This window comes from Dioscorea cayenensis, unplaced genomic scaffold (genome assembly GCF_009730915.1).
Source record: "Dioscorea cayenensis subsp. rotundata cultivar TDr96_F1 unplaced genomic scaffold, TDr96_F1_v2_PseudoChromosome.rev07_lg8_w22 25.fasta BLBR01000770.1, whole genome shotgun sequence".
Classification (NCBI taxonomy): Eukaryota; Viridiplantae; Streptophyta; class Magnoliopsida; order Dioscoreales; family Dioscoreaceae; genus Dioscorea; species Dioscorea cayenensis.
In genome coordinates, this window is record NW_024087161.1 from 166,386 (window position 1) to 178,111 (window position 11,726).

The window sequence follows — 11,726 nt, forward strand, 5'->3', positions numbered from 1 at the left end:
AGATTGCAAAAATAAATACTTGAGAGTAGTCAAAACACAACAATACTAGATGAAGAGTAGCAAAGTTCTACACAAGGTTGGTAGGGAATCCCCTTCCCAACTTATTACAACCAAACAAACACTTGCATCAAAAGTAAAGCAAAGAAATAAACTAAAGAAGTAAAGCAAATGTCCATGCTCAAATGTCCAACTAGTCATCACAAGACGTTGAAGATGTGGTTGTCTTGGTGTGCTTCGACATTGCTCAAAACCTCCAAAGTAAGTTGGTGAAAGGTAAGATCATCAATTGAGAATAGATTCACCAAAAACCATGTGAAAGTAATTCCTTGAATTGTTCATGCATCCCAAATATTTCCAAAATACCCCATTCTATGTGATGAAGTGTGGCACATGGTTTGGTCTTCGAAACTTCACACTTCGCCTTATGATAAGCATGCTTAAATTGTGGTTCTTCGGGGTTGGCATTTTGTTTCTTGGACGTTTGGAGGCAAATTTCTTGACTTGTGGCATTCCTATAACAATAAAAATGCAAATAAGAATGAAAGGAATCAAAAAGCACGTATCATATGGCATGAGGGCTAAACCATGAAGAATATGAAGTGAATAGTGTCCATACTGGTCTCAATGAGGAGCTCATTGAGACAGTATGGGTACTATTCATTTTGCAAGAGTTTCCCCCAAATCATGAATTCAAAAAAACATTTATACAAAAATTCAAGATCATACAAAGACATGATGTTCATACCATAAAATACAAGCTAAAAGCTTGAAACATCCACACACAAGCTCAAGAAAGCAAGAAGAAAAGAAAAGAAAAGATTTCATCAACCAAGCTTCATACCAACTAAGATCTTGAAAACACTTGAGTGGATCTTGAAGGGAAGCACTAGATCTACTTCCCAAAGAGATTTGGAGATGATTTAGAGCACTATCTATTGAGATCCGGCCATGGAGAGAGAGCTCATGGAGGCTAGGGCTCTGTCGGAGAAGAAGAACAATGAAGAGAGAGAAAAGCGGCCAAGTTCACATGCAAAACAAGGGGTCATACGGCCTCAATGAGGAGCTCATTGAGGCCACGAGAGGTAGAGAAAAGTTGTTGGATGGTCTTGAGGACCTCAATGAGGAGCTCATTGAGGCCGTGAATGATAGTGTAAACTTTCTGGAATTTCTTGAGGACCTCAATGAGCAGCTCATTGAGGCCGTATGGCTTCTAAAATCAAGTGTTAAAGTCATCCTAGCTTCTCCAAACACATGGCCATGGCTACAATATGTTCTAAAATCATCTCCGACATAAAATAATGGTTCAAATGCTCGATCTAATGCATGAAATGATGACCAAATTAAGTGTTACTCCACAATAAAAATTAAGTAAACAACCACATGAGCAATGATCATGATGAACAAAATAGTTAGCACATGGACTTATTCAAATTCACAACTCTAAGAAAATACGAAAAATGATAAGACCATGAACATGAACACAAAGAACAAACAAATATGAAAATAAACCCCCGAATGCTTGGGTTGCCTCCCAAGAAGTGCTTGTTTAACGTCACGAGCCTGACGTACCTTCTCACTTACCTTACGGGGGTTCGAATAATTTGAAATTTACCCTGGTCATCTTTGAATTGTTGGTGCTTCTTCCCGGTAAATTCAAAGACATCAATGAATGAATTTCACACTTTTCATGAACAAAGGGAGGTGAAGATTGTACCTTCTTTTCTTGAGGTGTTTGATGAGAATGAGTACTACTTTCTTCTTCTTTCCCCGAACCTCCCTCCAAATCTTTTACAACATTGAATCTTTCTTTTCTTTTTCTTTGGCACATAACTTTCTCCATTTGCCACTTCAAATTGGAACTTGGAAGAGGAGAGTGAGGTTCTTCTTGATCTTCATTTTCTAGCTCTCCCAAGTACTCATCCAATGGGTTTAATGATAGTACTTCCTGCACACAATCAGAAATTAAAAATTCAGTTTCATCAACAAAATAAAGCATGTCATCATGGTCTAAAGAATGTTTCATGGCCGCCAGTAGAGTGTACACTGCTTCTTCCTCACCAACTCTTAATGTTAAGTTTCCTCCTTTAAGGTCAATTAGGGCACCAGAGGTAGTGAGGAATGGCCAACCAAGAATCAATGGTGTCTCCACATCTTCATCAATATCCATGATGACAAAATCCACAGGGAACACAAATTTGTCCACCCGGACAATCACATCTTCTACAATCCCACGAGGCTTCCTTGTTGATCGATCTGCCAATTGTAAAATCATTCTCGTTGGTCTAAGTTCCTCAAGACCAAGCTTCACGTACATGGTGTAGGGCATAACATTAATGCTTGCCCCGAGTCTGCTAGGGCATTTTCTTGAACCCCCCCTCAAGTACACATGGGATTATGAAGCTTTCCGGATCGTTCAATTTTTGTGGGAGCTTTTTCTCCATAATGGCCGAGCAATTTCCCGTGAGTGCAACTGTGCCCTCTTCTTCCAGTTTTCTCTTCTTTGTTAGCAATTCTTTTAGAAACTTGACATACTTGGGCATTTGAGTCAAAGCTTCCACTATTGGGATGTTTATGTGGAGTTGCTTGAAGATGTTGACAAATTTTCTGAATTGAGCATCATCCTTATCTTGCTTCAATCTAGGGGGATAGGGAATTGGAGGTTCGTATTCAGATGGCTTTGAAGAACCCTTTTGTGGATTTTCCTTATCTTCACTTCGCTTGTTTTTCTCGATAACTTTCTCCACTATGTTAGGGTCTTCCACTTCGGCCACCCTAGTCTCCTTGACACTTGGGTTAACTCCGACCCTTGTCTCAACCTGCTTCCCGCTTCTAAGGGCAATAGCCTTCAAGTGCTCTCTTGGGTTCTCCTCAGTGTTGCTAGGAATACTACCAGAAGGTCGCTCAAAATTTGGTTTAGGAAGCTGCCTTACTTGGTGTTCAAGTGATTGTACAGAAGCTTGAAGATTTCTCAAAATGGAGCCTATCTCATTAAACTGCCCGGCATGTTGAGCAAGCTGAGCATTCACCTTACTGAACTGAGAATCCATACTGCTGGTTATGCTATTAAACCTTGATTCAGTGTTGATCATAAACTTGGCTAGCATATCTTCAGTAGTGAACCTCTTCTCTAGCACTGGTTGTTGCATTTGGGGACCTTGTGGATGTGGTACAGCTTTTTGTTGTTGCCCCTGATTCCATAAAAAGTTCGGGTGGTACTTCCACCCCGGATTATAAGTCGAGCTATAAGGATTCCCTTGTGGCCTTTGTCTCCCAATATAATCAACATTCTCAATTGGGGGGACGGAGGAACTACCAATAGGACATTGGGTGACTCCATGCACACCACCACAAGTGCTACAACTCATCACCAACTCTGACTTCGAGCTACTACCCTAAGCATATCTAGCTTCCGAGACAACACATCAACCTTCGTGGCAAGAGCATCATTAGCATTGACTTCATAAATTCCGGCCCCTTTTTATGGTGCACCTCTTGAGGCCCAATGAGACTCATTGCTTGCCATTGATTCAAGGAGTTGCTCAGCCTCATCGGGGTACTTGTTACTAAGAGATCCACCCGCTGCGGCATCAATTAATTGACGAGTTGCATAATTCAACCCGTTGTAGATGATCAGAACCCGCATCCAAGAAGCAAAGCCCTGATGGGGGCATATTTGAAGGAGATCCTTAAATCTTTCATAAGCTTCAAATAGAGTCTCCGATTCTCCTTGTTTGAAGGCTGAAATTTCTTGCCTTAGCTTCGCCGCTTTGCTAGGAGGAAAATACCTTCCCAAAAATTTTTCCACCATATCTTTCCATGTTTTGATCGACCCCGGCGGTAAGGATGTGAGCCACAAGTATGCTCCATCTCTCAAACTGAAAGGGAATAATCGTAGCCGGATCGCATCATCAGTCACTTGGTTTATCTTGAAGGTAGAACAGATTTGAAGGAAACGGGAAAGATGGTCATGGGCATCTTCATTTGCAAGACCATTAAATTGGACTAAATTTTGGACCATGCCGATGGTGCTTTCCTTGATCTCAAAATTATTTGTGGCGATGGATGGCGCTTGCACACTAAATTCTTCATCCGTGAATTGCGGCCTTTCGTATTTGGATAAAGTACGTCTTTCTTCGGCCATGATTATAGATTCTGTGTACTCAATTTTGACATTTCTTTCACTAGTGCTTTCACCCACTTCTCTAAGTCTTCGATGCAAGGTCTTCTCGATTTCACTATCTTGTGCAACTAGATTTGATGGATTTCCTCGTGTCATGCACAGTACCTTGAAAAATCAATAAAGATAGAGAAAGTTAAGCTCAAAAAGAAGTAAGGCAAAAGAAAAGAAGAAATAAAAGAAAAGAGAAAAAAAAATGGTTAGAGCAATAAGCTAGAAGTTTCCTAGAATTCCTTAAGTCCCCGGTAACGGCACCAAAAACTTGATTGTGTGCCCGCAAGTGCACGGGATCGCCAAGTAATACCCTGTGAGTGACACAGGGGTCGTAGTATTCCACGGAGCTAAGGAGCTCCTATTACTCCTCCATAACTTATTTTCTAACCTTACAACTCAAACATGTTCTTACTCTAGTACGTGCAATAACGTAATTAAGAATACTAGTATAGCAGCCCCACAACAAGCAAGAAAATCACAAGAGCAATAATGATAAGAATAGGCCTAGGGATGAGGATTCCCAAGAGGGATTCATCATGTGTAAAGGATGCATAAGAATAGATGACATGGGTGATTTAGGCCGACGGACCTCAACAATAGCTCAACCCTGATTTCTCGGTAGTCAAACCCTAATCCCATACAAATGATGACAAGGATTTCTCCTTAGTCATATTCCTATGATTGCATTAAGTACATGGAGATCACAAAATAAAGACGCACTTAACCTAAGTTCATCCTCATGGTTCGGAGGGGCAACCTACATCCTATTTATCGGCATGTTGGTCAAGGATCTCCCCTTTTAGCTCAATGATGATCTAGTACACGTGAGTAGGTCACGTCTACGTATACAACTCAAATAAGAACTAAGGATTTCTCCGTATTATAGTTCTAGGCATGAAACAACATGAGCTAAACCACAAATCACACCAATGCATTCCAAATAAATGTGAACCATCCAAAATACATGATGAACCCCCCCAAGGTTTACCTACATCCGGTGGCCTTGGGGGTCTAGTGTGCCACCATACAAATAAATGTCTCAAACACAACAAAAGCAAGAAGTAAATGCATAAATGGCACTCCCTAGTCCGAATGATGAAGGTGAGGGAGAATGCCGGCCGAATGACGATTCTTCTAGCCCTAAAGGTGCCGAATGCTTCTCCTCCCTTGATGATGAAGCTTCCCTTTGAAGTTCAAGGCCTTGATCTTCCCAAGCTTCAAGCCTCCCAAGAATATGATGTCTTCGTTTCTCTCCTTCCTCCCAAGTGGTGCCTGTAAGAACCCTCAAAGTCTCCCCCAAAAAGTCCCCTTTTCTTTCCCCAAAAATGCTTTTATACCCCTCATCATCAATACCAAGATCCCTCAATCCTGGGGGGAATCCCAACCTCAATGAGGACCACATTGAGGTGGTATACTGGCTCAATGAGGACCTCATTGAGCTCCTCATTGACACTGTTCAGGGCAAGAAAACTCCTCAAATGCACTCCAAATAGTATCCATACTGGCTCAACGAGCACCTCATTGAGCCAGTATGCCTTCAATCAATCAACTTCCTTTGTGCTATAGTGATCATCCCGGGCTCTATACCAGGTAGCATTGAGGCCGTATGCCATGATTCGATTTCTATCTTAGAAACTCTCCAGGTGCTACAGTGGTAGCTACAATGATCTTACTACAGTGTCGGTGCTGCAGTACCACTACTACAGTACTTCAGCTACAACACTTTGGCTACAGTGAATACGCTACATTACCGCGACCTGGTTTTTTCTCTTTTTCGCCCAAATTGTATCTTCGTGTCCTCCATCGCGTTCTCGTGCCCTGCAAAGCAAATAATACACGAATAAGCACAAAATGGGCATCAGTTCTTATACAAATACATGCTAGAAGCAACAAATATATATACGAAAATATGTACATTTAGACACTTATAAGTTAGAAAGCATAATAGAGGCTTTTGCACTTGAAACGATTGTCCTAGGCGGAATAATATCCGGGTACCCAATTTATCGTTGATTGCCTCCCCTATCTTTTACTTGCGCCTCCTTTATCTTTCCTTATTTTCATTTGCATAGAGTTTGTTTTCACATCACTATCAACATATTTTCATTCTAGTTACATAGCAACCTTAGTGGTTGTAAGCACTATTCCCTGTGGATTCGACTACCCTCTCACCTGGGTATTATTACTTCGACACCTGTGGACTTGTGGTTAATAAGTGCTTTAGTAGACATATTTTTATATATGTTTTACATGCATTGAGCATCATTTTTACTGTGATTTATGTCTCATATTATGTATTTGGTGTTCTTTTATGCATATAGGTTGTGAATGCCTTGAAGAGTAAAAAGGATGCAAAGATATGCTATAAAGACACAATGTTGGGAGTTCTTGTTCAATTCAAGGACCAAGACACGAGAGCAGTTCATAAACGTGGAGATGTGTGCCAACTTCCAAGAAGATTCAAGTCAATTCACTATTTGGAAGGGCAAAAAGGCAACCACATCTTCATATTCCTTCTCTTTGTGAAGATTGCAAGACCTCTCAAAGATACGTCGATGAAGAAAAGTTTTATAGCCTACCACATGGACGTGTGCCCGGACATGTGGCCTTAAGAGAAGAGTGTTCGGATCACGTTTTGTGAAAAGTACTATAGCAATTTCACTGTAGTAGTACTGTAGCCCATGCGGGCGCGTGGAAAATCCACACGGGCGTGTTAGGGCACGTGACAGACACGATCTAAGGCCTGTAAATAGCCATTTTGCCTTATTCTTTCTCATCTTTTGTGCGACTCTTGAGGGGTAAGACGGCTAGGGTTTGGAGAGGAGGTCTTTGCGGCTTTGGAGGCGCTTCGTCCTAACTCTGATCGATTCCTCCTACGTCATAGCATCAAGGAAGCCACTGGTGAACCTAGCTTCGGAGTGGGTCCTTCAAGACGTTGAAGCTCTCCATCAAGGCCATCAGTTCATATATAAGGGGGTTTATTTCTATGGTTTTAATGTACTTTTATTCATTGATGATCTGTTTTGTATGTTGCTCCATGGAGAGCTAAAACCCTAGAGGGTATTTGGGCTTGTGAACCCTAGGATTCTCATCTTTTGTGGATTTGCTTAGTGTTTTTATTTAATCCGAGTTTGATTTAGTTTTAATCTTGTATTCTCATTGCTTGCTTGTTTAATTAATCCTTGTGGTTGATTGGATTTGCATGATTTGTTACTTTGATGTGAGAAAGGTCTCCATCAGAGTTAGAACTTCAAGGTTAAAGAGGGTTGAGAGGGTGAGTCATGAGATAGTGGAGTGTCCCCTCTCCCTTCCGATTGAGTGTATTCTATCTCCGTTCCCTAAGCTCTATGCAACCATATTTGGTGTGAGGCGTGAGATTGAGAGATTTCTCCCCCGGGACCTTGTAGGGGGTTAGGATCCTTTGCCGGGAATTAGGGTTGGATCAATCTTTAGGAATCGGATACACCTCTTGGAATCCCTAGAGTGCTTTGCGGTCATATGTGGTGTGAGGTGTTGAGATTGAGCGATTTCTCCACCGGGACCTCGTAGGGGACTAGTATCGGTGATCGGGAGGCCGGATCCGATTATATTTGGATTTCCACGACTTAACTTACTCATCATAGAAACACTTTGCTTATTCGGCACCTAATACCTGAATCCTAGGGGGAGCATTGCCCGAATACCCCACTTTTACTGATTGAGATCTCCATCCATTTAACCCTTGCATATTCGTCTCCGGTATTCATTTCTTCGCACATTAGATCACCACACCTTTCCCTTTATCATTAGGTTAGAAAGTAGAGAAGAAGTTATTACTAGTAACCCTGTTCCCTGTGGATTCGACTACTCACTCACCAGGGTAATTATTACTTCGACACCCGTGCACTTGTGGTTTACCCCATATTCGGACACGTGTCAAGTTTTTGGCGCCGTTGCCGGGGAACAGGATACTAGGAACGCTAGGACTTTGTTGCTCTAGTGACTTATCTTTTTTCTTTATTTTGTCTATTCCACACTTTCTTTTTCTTCCATCATTCTCATCGATTTTTATTTTGTTTTTATCTATTTCACTCTATCTTCTTCCACCATTCTATTTTGTTTTATTTTGTCTTATTTACTTTTCCTTGCGTGGAACTTGAATGATGATTAATCCAGTTGTAGAATTATATTTTCAGGTTGATGCTCTCACTAGAAAAATTGATCAATTTATCAATGTTCAACAACAACACAATCCATATCGCATCAACTATCATCCAAATCAAAGACCTATCCAAACCTCTTGTGGGATATTGATGGACAACAATGGGAAGCACCTCAACAAGAACTTCAATGGGATGAGAAAGTTGAAGAAGATGTACTTCGGTTGGAAAGAGTGTTACTGAGATTTATTGAAGCAACCGATGCCCGTTTCCAAAATATTGAGGCCACATTAAGTTGTCACGATGTCTCCATCAAAAACATTGAGCATCAATTAGGACAGATCTTGGACATGCTTGCTAAGGAAAAAGAAGAATTTGAACAAGCAAGGCAAGTGTATCCGGGACATGATGAGGCCATGAGCACAATTGAAGAAGTTGGGCAAATTGACTACATTGGGGCAGGAAATGAAAAGCAAGAAGTTGAATATCATTTTGAGATTTTGGATTGTGTGACTGAAGATTGTGCTTGTGAGTGAGAAAATTGAGTACATTGGATTGTGCTTGTGACTGAAGATTGTGCTTGTGAGCCCGAGTTAGCTCCCTCCCTAGAGGCGATGCAGGCCTTTAGAGCCTTTAGCTCCCTCCCTAGAGGCGATGCAGACCTGTTCAGAGTTCAGAGACTTCATGAGCTTTTGGAGCATGTATGGAGGTTTTCTACCGACTATTCAGCCACCTGTATCAACACCACCCCAAATGCAGTCAATTCCCCTAGTCCCTACAGATGACAGTAGGTCTAGCCAGAGTTTGTTCCTATCTAAGCTTCTAAAGGAAGCCTGACAGTTAGCCTGTAGTTCCTTTGATGGCACGAGCGATGCCATGGTGGCCAAAGAGTGGCTAAAGTGGGTCATAGCTACTTTTGATGATATGGTTCAAGAGGAAGAGTTGAGGCTCAAGGTCGCTACGAGGTTACTTGAGGGTAGAGCCAGAGTTTGGTGGGAAAGTCTAAAAATCTGTTCCTGTGCTGTTTTGAGTTGGTCAGATTTTCAAAGGAAGTTTAACGAGGAGTACTACACCTGTTTCCATAGAGACAAGAAAAGGTAGGAGTTCATGTAGTTGAACCAAGGTAGCAGATCTGCGACAGAGTATGAGACAGAATTAAAGGACCTAGCAAACTTTATACCCGAACTGGTAGGTTCTGATGAAGTTCTGTGTTCAAAGTTTGAGGCCGAATTAAACCTCAGATTCCGGGAGAGGATGTCAGTCACAGGAAACCAAACCTTTAAGGAAGTAGTACAATTGGCCCTTCGAGCAAAAAAGTTGGTTATAGAAGGCAGACAAATCTGAGAAAGCATCAGTAAGAGAAGAGGTGCAGAAATGAGTCAAATCTCAAAGAAGAACAGAGGTGAGAGTTTGTCTAGTGGTACACCTTCAGTTGGTTTCTTCAGGGTTCCATCGGCCCAGACCAGTGGACATCAGAGTTCAGTACCTTCAGGCAGTGTGACAGGTACAGGATAAGCAGGAACTATGAGATAGTGTTTGAATTGTCATATGTTCCATGAAGGACGGTGTCAAGAACCGCGCAGATGTTATCATTGTGGACAAACGGATCACATTAGAACGCAGTGTCCACTATTGACTTGTGGGGACCCTGCTCCAGGACTTAATCTAGGTCATCCTACTCAGTCTAGAAGTTCATAGCCTGCGGCTCAAGCACAGACCACTGCTACTAGATCCGTAGTAGCGAGCAACACCCCTCAGTCAGGAGGATCACGCTCACAGACTAGATCTCAAACCAGGATCTTTGCCCTAACTAATGAAGAGCCCAAGTGTGAAGCGGACACGATCACAGGTACAATATCTATCTTTTTGTTTAATGCATGTGAATTGTTAGACTCTGAGTCATATAGGTTTTTTGTCAGGTAGGAAGGAAATTTTCGAGGGCGAAATTTTCTTAAAGGGGGTAGAGTATTATAACCAGTTTTTACTTTAGATTGAACTAGCCAATTTCTATATATTTTTCAGCCCAATACTGTAGCGGTCTGGTTCTATAGTAGTCTGGTTCTGTAGCGGTTGGGTTCTGTAGCAGCTCGGTCTTGTAGTGGCCTCTTACTGTAGCAATCAGTTACTTTAGCAGCACGAATTTTTTCTCTAAAAGCCTTTCTTCCTTTGTTCTTCTTCTTCCCTAGTTTGGCTGAACCCTTCTCTCATCCTAGAATTTTTTCGGCCATCTTTTCTGGCGAACCAAGTGTCCTTTCCCTTCCTAACTCACTCTTGAACTTGGTAAGCTTGGATTTAATGTTTTATGCCGTATTTTCTTCTTGTATTTCCTTGTTTTTAGATTTTTTTTTAAAAACCTAGATTTCTCCATGGATTTAGTTGTTTAATTGCTGAAATTGAAGCCATTGACTTGTTGTTCATGTATGAGAATGTTTGTGAAGAAATTTCTTGAATTGGTGTTGTAAATTGGGAGAAAATCATAGAATAAGGGCCGGTTTTACTGTAGCAAATTCGAGACTACTGTAGCACCGGCAATTTTTAGTTGTTTCTTTGATTTCTTTGGACTAGAGTGAAGCTAAAACCCTCAGGAATTCATTGGTAATCTTTAGATCTAGCTTTGAGCTAACCCTAGGATCGAATTGGGGTTCTTTGTTAGAAAACTTAGGGTTTTCCGTGTGTGTTTTGTTTTATTTGCTAATTATTGTTTTGTTTTGTTATACTTTGGCAAGGAGAAGTCTTGGCTCAAGGCAAAGATTTAGCCAAAGAGTAGCTAGCGAGGAAGACAAATCGCCAACTTGGTCAGTGGAATTGTTGAGCATAGCTTTAATTAGAAGAATGCCAATAGTTAGAGATGAATATACATATATATATATATACATATCATGTTTTAAGTAAGTTTTATTGATTTATACTTGTTTGGTATTTTGGTGAATTATAGTTATTATTGAGAAATTCATGGATGTCTCATTTGGCTTTTGATTTGTTATTGTTGGATTTTTGATTGATATATATATATATCCAGGAGTTTGTGAAATCCTTATTTTGTATGAAACTTGAGATTTGTCGTGGAAATCATTGATTTTGTGAAATCTAAGGCTTGAAACTTATTTTAAATGGTTGAAAGGAAATGGTTACCATGTTGTTTCTTGTGTGGGATTTGTAAATTAAATTGTGTTAAAAGCTTGAGCTTTCCTTGTGTTTTATCTTATCCACGTACAATGGTCGAGCTATTGTTGATTGATGAATATGGATGACTTTTATACTCCAAGTGGAGTTGTGTTTATTGTGGTAACTGTATGGTGATACTGTGCGAAGGTTTAGAGAGTTTTCTAGACCACATTATGCTGGGTGAGTTTTGGGTATTGTGCTGATTCATTAAAACCATGTTTTGTGGTTTTGGTGTTGTAAACACTAGTTGG

The 11,726-nt window shown here is 40.9% G+C and overlaps 1 non-coding gene across 1 annotated transcript; it reads left to right on the top strand.

The window, feature by feature from the left end:
- The first annotated feature begins 3,653 nt into the window (after positions 1-3,653).
- On the top strand, positions 3,654-3,760 carry LOC120254960. The gene has a single exon (XR_005534839.1). It is a non-coding gene; the product is annotated as a small nucleolar RNA R71 (small nucleolar RNA).
- Positions 3,761-11,726: the final 7,966 nt, after the last annotated feature.